Source organism: Rhipicephalus sanguineus, chromosome 3 (genome assembly GCF_013339695.2).
Source record: "Rhipicephalus sanguineus isolate Rsan-2018 chromosome 3, BIME_Rsan_1.4, whole genome shotgun sequence".
Lineage (NCBI taxonomy): Eukaryota > Metazoa > Arthropoda > Arachnida > Ixodida > Ixodidae > Rhipicephalus > Rhipicephalus sanguineus.
This window is the reverse complement of record NC_051178.1, coordinates 20,263,110-20,271,415: the sequence shown is the minus strand read 5'-3', so window position 1 is coordinate 20,271,415 and position 8,306 is coordinate 20,263,110. Positions and strand designations below refer to the sequence as shown.

Sequence of the window (8,306 nt, the reverse complement as noted above, 5' to 3'; positions counted from 1 at the left end):
TTGTTTCGGAAAAGGGTTCTTGGCAGAAAAGTGTGGCCCTTTTTTTGCAAGAAAAGCTGAATTCTCTGCAAATTAATGATCCGTTTCACACGAAGAACTCTGAGCAGATTTAAATTTTTTGGTATCTAATGCCAATGTAGCGAATGAGCAGTTAAAGCGTTGTGCATCGATGTGAAAGATTTGTACTATTCCTTACCTCATGATATGCTTCTTGATTTTGTTGAACAGTGTATACTTGAACATGGTGCAGTGACCTTTCAGAACACTTATGTCAGTGCGGGGTATGTCAGTGCGGGGTTTTTTGGACCTATTGGCTTTATACCTAACGTCTATATTTATTGAATGGAATGCCAACATCTACACCCAAAAACAGGGTACTTGTATTGCTTCGGCAATTGCACCCGTACTTAGCGATATTTTCATGTCCCACTTGGATCGAAAGGTTGATCAGAAGCTGTTAGGAACTAAAATTGTGAAAATCTTCAGTACTTGATATTTTTGAAATGTGATGAAAATGAGTTTCAAAGTTCTGCTGATGTGACCCTTGAAGTATTTGGGACGGTTTGCCAGGCTCTAAAACTTACACATGAAATGCGCTGTGATAACACTCTCAGGTTCCTTGATCTTTCATGAAAATTTCAGGATGACCATGTGTGTTGGCTTTATAAGCCCAGGAGCAGAAAGCCATTGTTGCCTTTCTCATCTGCACATACTAAGGTAGTCAAGAGGTCTATTGCACGTATGTGCCTTTTTAATTCCCTTAAGAAATCGTGTTTTCACCTCATGCAGAAGAGCTTTGAGCGACAGGTTTCAAGGCTGCAGGCAGCAGGTTACCCGAGAAGACTGGTTACGGCTGCAGCGGAATCACTCTATACGGACATAAAGAATCATAATCGGCCGCGTGATGACACTTCCCTGCAGCAGCCTAAGACGACTGTTGTCCCCTATACCCATGACGTGGCACACAATCTTAAAAAGATTGGAAATAAGGTGGGTGTAAAAGTGGTCATGTCTGCTCCAGATAAACTGTCGAAAATATGTAGTGAAACCTCTCCCGTGCTGAAAGAAAAGAAGGATTGCAAGATTAAGCATCGTAATGACTATGTTGAGTGTGCTCAGTCCCTTATGTATAGAGTTCTCCTGTCTTGTGGTCGCGCATACGTCGGTCAGACTGAAAGATGTATTAATGAGAGGGTAAAAGAACATCACAATAATGTGCAAAAAGCCACAGATGGTCTCTTGGCTATTCATTGTAAAGAGTGTGGTTGCGTGCCGTATTTTCACGACACATGCGTTTTATATCGTGACAGAGATTTGTTAACTCGTTTGATTGTTGAAGCAGCTGAAATGACACGTGATGACATTGAGTGTGTAAGCGCACCATCTATCTCGCTCACGCGGAAAGAACTTCGTTTTTTGGATGGTGTGGTTGATAATAATGGATGACTATTGTATGGCACGACACGTGGGTTTTGGTGGGTTGTTCTTCGTTCCTGTTTATTTTCTTCCTCCCCCCCCCCGCTATATATTCTGACGTTTTGCAATAAACGCGTAGCTGAAGTTAAGCGCTTGTGTCTTTCATGTCCTCGCTCGTCTTTCGTGTCTTGTAAGAGTTGTGCGCTTCCTACCAAGATTAGTTTACTAAGGCAGGAAAGAATTGCAATTGGTCGGTAATTAGTAACTATTTGTTTGTTACCTTTTTTTAAAAACAGAAATAATCTTGGCGTTTTTCGAGAAACAAGGAAATGAGCCGCGTTTAAACATCACGGTAATAAAGTTACAAAGTGCCTCTGAGATAAAATGTGCAACTAGTATAAAAATTTTCAGATATTTTACCTAAGCCCGGCCCTCTATTTTCAAGACTAGTAATTGTGGAAAACACCTAATTTGGAACAAAAAAGAATGACTGTGTCGTGTGGCGTAAAGTGCTGCGCAACTGCGCATGTCGCTTGTTATTAGAATAAACGGAAGAAAAGTAGTCCGAGAAAGCATTCGCGCTTTCATTCGGCTCCGAAAAACTTAGAATATTATAATTTATTTTGGTTAAGGGGACACTAAAGGCGAATAACAACTTATGTCAGAGTGAAAGGTCAATCAATGTGTGAGAACGTCTAAAACGTCTATAGTATTAACAGCAGTGCCCTAGTAATCGAGATATTAAGGTAAATGTAGGACACGACGTGCGCCACGAGTGGAACATTTTGGAAATGATCACGATGACGTCAAAGATTCCCGACTACAATTAACCACTGCTAATCAAACTAGTTGCAATAAAAGAAGAACCTTCCGCGCATCACAAGACGTAATAAAATGCTGTTTGTTCATTTGTGTTTGATTCATGTAAAAAAACCTCTTGGCGGCGCGAGGGGTTCAGAAGTTCCGTTTTCGCCGAGCTGCGCGTCTCAGTGGTAGTTTCGGTATCGCGTACTGCTGCGTGTGCTTGGCTCTCGCTGTTTTTGGCCCTGTCGATACTCTACTTCTGCTGCTGCTGGCCAAGCTAAGCTCTGTTGCAGTGAACTCTACAGTTTCGGAGTGGCCTGTGGCTGCGTCTTGGCAAGGTTGACGGCCGCTGTTGCTCAAGAAACTGTAGCTTCGGCGGCCGGGCAGTAAATGCGGGAAACGTTGGGCACGGCCACTGCCACGTGAGAAGGTCCGTTCAGGCGGGTGATTTGAAGTGCACTAACGCCGTGCGGGCCATTAAAACGTGATTTTCTTTCAAAATAAGCATTTCCTTGGCACGAAACAAGCCCTACGAGGTTTCTGTAACGCTATTGCAACAATCAACGTCGACATAATATTTGCCTTTAGTGTCCCTTTAAGGGGGCATCGCCAGACAACCTATTAAGAAAAGAGTTTAGTAGCTGCCACTGGTTCTTCGGGTTATTCTTATTCTGTACAAATTCCTTTAAGGGGGCATCGCCAGACAACCTATTAAGAGTTTAGTAGCTGCCACTGGTTCTTCGGGTTATTCTTATTCTGTACAAATTCACTTCCGTAGTACATTTTTCTCGCCTGTTTAAGCAAAACGTTCAACAATTACAGCAAAAATTATATCGTTTAGCCAGTGCAGTGTTAAAGGGCTGACATTTAGTTTTTTGTACATATTTTCCTTCGTCCTTAAACTTTTTAGAGGATCATCCTTCATCCATGGGTTGTGCGGGTACTTATAGCTTTTCCTACATTTTACAGTACGTGTGTTAGTCGAGACGGCCATCAAAAATAAAAAGCAAAATTTATTTAGTGCTGCTTCAACATCAAGCATAGAATTGATTGGCGACCAATCACTTTTACTGATGGAATCAACAAAGGTATCCGTATTAAAGAGACACTAAAGAGAACAATGAATTGGTTTAGATTGATAAAGTGCGCTCGGAAAACTGTTGTGTAGTTTATTTCACCACCATAGGTTTATTTTTAAAGGATAAAACCAAGTTCAAAGTTTCATTTTTAGATTTCGCGCCGAACTTTGTCATTCGTGACGTAAAAGACTTCAAAGAGCATTTAACGTATTTTGGCGCCACTGGCTCGACGAAATTTCCACAAACTCGTTATGTCATGTCTCTGGCCACCTCAGAGGACAATGTGCTTCGATTTAACCGATTAGGAACTACGTAGGCCCAAGCAGGCGCCGTCAAAAATATGTGACGTCACGGCAAATGGTGCGGGAATTCCAAGGTGGCGTCGCCACCTGTATTTTCTTTTTGCGCGTTTTCTCGCCTATTAAGCGTCTTCGCGCAGAAAGCGTGGTGTTTTTGGTACCGTGGAAGACTACTTTACTAATGCGAGAAAAATCGTTCTGCTCTTTAGTGTCCCTTTAAACACTGAAGTGCAGTAGTCACTATTGTATTCGGGCATATCATTCGGAAATGTAAAAAAATTGGGAAATGATCGGTTATGTTGGTATCAACAACCCCGGGACAAAGCGATGATGATATGTTTAACAATACATGATCAATAAGCGTACCATGTCCATGAAAGCTTAATTAATCTAGTCGGACAGTCAATGAGCGATTTGAAACCAAATTCAGTGAAGCAATCAGTGTAAGCTGTGAACGAAGTGGCATCAGTGTCTAGTAAGTTAATGTGAATATCTCCAATCAGTACATCCTTATTTTCAAAAGATAGCTTTGACAGTACGTCACCGAGACCAAGCAAGAAATTGTGAAGTGAAGACGACGGTGAGCGACAAATGCAACCAAAAACGCTGTTATTGTGATTAAGTGATGGGTGGTTGACCTCTATCCGTACTGACTCACAGTGGTTCACGTTAAATGTGAGATCAAATCTCCGCGTGTGGATGACATCCGGTGTAATGAAATGGCAGCACCACCATGGCTATCAGTTGGACGATGACAATATCCTGCTTGGTAAGATGAAAAACCGCTCATGTTGTTTTCGGCGTCTGAAGGCAGTCTCCGATATGCAAATGAAGGTGAAGGCATGCTGAAGTGAGGTGATGAAGTTATTTATTGCATCTATGTTCTTACGAAGGCTACGGGCATTGAAGTGAATGAGTGATCGCTTTCTTGCACTAAGACATTTTTTCCGTCAGAAAAGAAGAGGAAAGCCATGTTAAAAGAAAAAAATTCGGCAGATCCCACGTACCGTGGGAGTCGATGTTATGCGAAGCATGCGGCGGGTAGGTGACTGTGGCGTAACTTTTTTACTGAGCGGCACGTTACGAAATGACGCTAAAGATTTGTATAAATTTTATACGCACACATATATATGTTGAAGAGCCGCATATGTGTTATATAACCAGTTGTTTACGGTTGGGTAACGCTGCCACTGGCAACGTGGGTATTACCAACACCAGAAGCGGTAAGCTGATATAGTGCTTATACGTGTCCCGAGAACTCACGCGCGTTTTTCGAACCGGTGTGCATGTGTGCAAGAAGTTCTTGACAGTTCTTGAACAAGGGCGTCATCACCGTGATCAGTGAGCACCAGCAGCTGGTCATGACTTGTTATAGGATCCGGTCGTGATCGTGGTGACGAGGGGTCCATGTGTGGTGAAGTATGTGGTATAGTAGAGCTGTTGGAATTCGTTGATGCCTCGGTCATTTCATCGACAAATTGTCTGTCGACAGAGCCGGCGACATGTCGGAACCTGAAGCCACCCTTCGCGTTGGTGACGTATAGGCCGTGGAGGCTGGTAGGCCTGGATAGTGCTACGTAGACCAACATCAATGGATGGTGTTTGTCGTATTCGTACACTACCTGAGCGTATGTGTCCTACGTAGCGTAGTCTACAAAGCGGCTGTCAATCAATCTGGCATCATCCTCGGTCAGCATGAGGCCATCGCCCAGCCTCGTTAGAAATAAAGAGGCCACTGCGTCGTTCTGGTGGACCAAGTGCACTTTACGGTGCGGTGATGTGGATATCATATGTAACTTTCGTTAATGTATTCCTCCGGGCTCGAGCAATGCGTCAATATAGCTTGCTGAATCATAGAATACAAACGTAAAGTTTATTAGACTGCTATAAAAGCGGATCGAACACTGGAACTACAGACGTTAATCTGATATGACGCCTGTATCGTAGGAGTACACATCGCAGGAGCATAGTGTTTATTGCTTTCTTGTAAAATTAAATAGCCAGCACCACAACCACAATTGACTGTGACCGCTATTACGCCTGCGTAGGCTGTTTTACCAAACCAGTTTATAGACCTGGCGTGGCTCAGTGGTAGAATACCTGATTGACACGCAGAATGCTTGGGTTCGATTCCTGCTGCGATCTTAATTTTCATTCTTTCCATTCGTTGAGTCAACGCTGCCGATGTTGGTTTTCCTTAACGCTCTAGCATGTAAGTTACCAATGTTCTCGCCGTTCCTAGGTAGATATAAACTGTCTATCACCTGTGGCGCATACCCGTACACCGCGGCCCGTGGTAAACGGGTATGTGCCACACGTGACTAGTGGAAAGGGTTTGACGACGTACGCGACAGGATTTTAACGTTGTTCATGTCATGACCCGGCAATCATATTCGTCACATCCTCTTACCCTCCCATGCAAATTTTGGTCTACACCAAGTTAAGGAGGCGATTATGAGAGCACCTAGACGTAGGCGGCTAGATAGATAGATAGATAGATAGATAGATAGATAGATACGTAGATAGAAACGTTCAAAGTGCCAGAGGTTCGCTAAGAAATGCTTCGCATTTAAAAGGAAAAAGCAACCAAGCAATAAGAGAAAAAACGTACAATGCCTCACATGAAGATTAGAATGTCGGACTCAGTCATAATCCCATACACCATGCAGTCACCGCTTTTTCGGTCTTTTATCTGTCAGTTTTCTGTCCATACGTATTTCCACATATTTTCCTTTTTGAGTGCCAGCGCCTTGGAGAATACCTTTTTGTTGTCAATGGCCAAGTGATCGCTCACATGGATTGGCATGCTAGTGCTACCAGTAAAACCGACGTCTTCAGTGCGAAGTCTAGCCCTTCGTGCCTTCCTGGTGAACTTCCTGGTGAATATTCGAATAACTAATCTATTATATTCAAAAAACCATACAGTTTTCTAATATTCAGCACCGATGGGAAAACCCCAAAGCAACGAAGGGGTCGAAAGAGAGGGGTCATTTTTCCGGTTTTAATCCGGGCAGCGCAAGCTTTTACAAGACAACAGACGCGATATTTATCGCCGGATGGTGGCTTTGCTTAAAACTTCCATGCTGTGGCATCCAGCGGTTGTGACTGTGGTCAGTAGTGTATTTCAGCCTGCAGTTGCAAAACATCTCAAAGGCTGAGCTAGTCGCTGATATATACGAACTTACCTAAGTTTACATGAATAGTAATTTTTGGCAGCTAGAAGTAATCGTAATATTTTAATTAAGCTTTTGAACAGATGTTTCAAATAGATGTTGCAAACGTTTAGGGCTACTTGCAAGTGACTTCTTTATATTCGAAAACTGCTCTGATAGAGTTCAATTTGGTGTCATCACTATTCTATTCGGTTCTAAAATGCACTATTCGCACACCTTCTATTTTTAAACAATGCACGCACTTTTAATCTCCCCCCCCCCCCCCCCCCCCCCCTGTAGCTGACGCCTGTGCCTTGCAGTTAACAGCAGTCTGTTGGAACATTTTTCTGGAAGGTCGCTGCACGCAACACCGCACCAGTTATGCAAGGACAAAATGGATGTATCAGACTTAATATGTTGTGACAAGTCTACCTAGGATTATCGGGGCTCACTGCACTGTGCACAAGCTATCATTCACAATCCAAACTGTACTGTTGGCTTCCAGGTCCTGCTGAAGATCACACAGGAGAGAATCTCCGTGCAAAGGACACCAAGAATACCTTTCCAGACAAAGGCACTAATGGCTCTATGGCTGCTTGGCAACCAAGAGTCCTTCCGCGGTGTTGCCGAACGTTTTGGGGTCAACAAGGGCTTGCTGCATTACGTCACTGAGAACATCATTGGACTTTGGGCAGGTGCAGCAACAGACTTCATCCAGTGGCCTTTGTCCTTGCAGGACGTAGCCAACAAATTTTATCGCAAGTGGCGGTTTCCTGGAGTTGTAGGTGCTGTGGATGGCTGCCATATTGCCATCAAAGCCCCAGAGATTGAGCAGGATGCTTATTACAAGCGCCAAGAGTTTCACTCGGTCATCCTGCATAGGTTCTGCGATAGCAACATGACGTTTACCCATGTGTACACAGGCTCTCCAGGAAGAATGCACGACTCGAAAGTGTTTATTGCTTCAGGCCTAAACAGGATAATAGAGAAGCTACCGCGAAGCTCCCACATTCTTGGCGACTCGGCATATTCGCTCACTTGGGTTGATGCGACCTTACACAAACAATGGCCATCTAAGCCCACAAGAAGTAAAATTCAATGAAAGACTAAGCACAGCAAGATCAGTCATTGAGCGTGCATCCGCCCATCTAAAAGGCAAATTCAGGCGGTTAAAATACCTTGACATGAATGCCACTTGACTCATGAACGATTATGTGCTGGTATCGTGTGTTCTTCACAACATTATTCTCATGTCAAATGATTCCTTTGATTGTGAAAGCACTTACGAGGAAGCTGACGACGATGAACCAACTTTCGATGAGGACTCCACAGGAGAGTCGGATAGCAGTGGTGCACTTAAGCGCCGCGCGGTAATGTTGTCTTTGTAGAAAATGGGCATCAAAACAAAGACACTGGCAGCTTCAGCATTCACACGTTTGTATTAACAACGGTTCATTGCGGTTCAGTAAACAGTTATAGGAATAGCAAAAAACATTTCATGTACTGTCTTTGAACATTTTTATGTAGATGACAACTGTTGGTGTAAATAAAACACT

The 8,306-nt window shown here is 43.5% G+C and overlaps 1 pseudogene; it reads left to right on the top strand.

Moving 5' to 3' along the window:
* Positions 1–6,402: 6,402 nt before the first annotated feature.
* LOC119385299 (putative nuclease HARBI1) lies at positions 6,403–8,292 on the top strand (annotated as a pseudogene).
* The last annotated feature ends 14 nt before the right edge of the window (positions 8,293–8,306 follow it).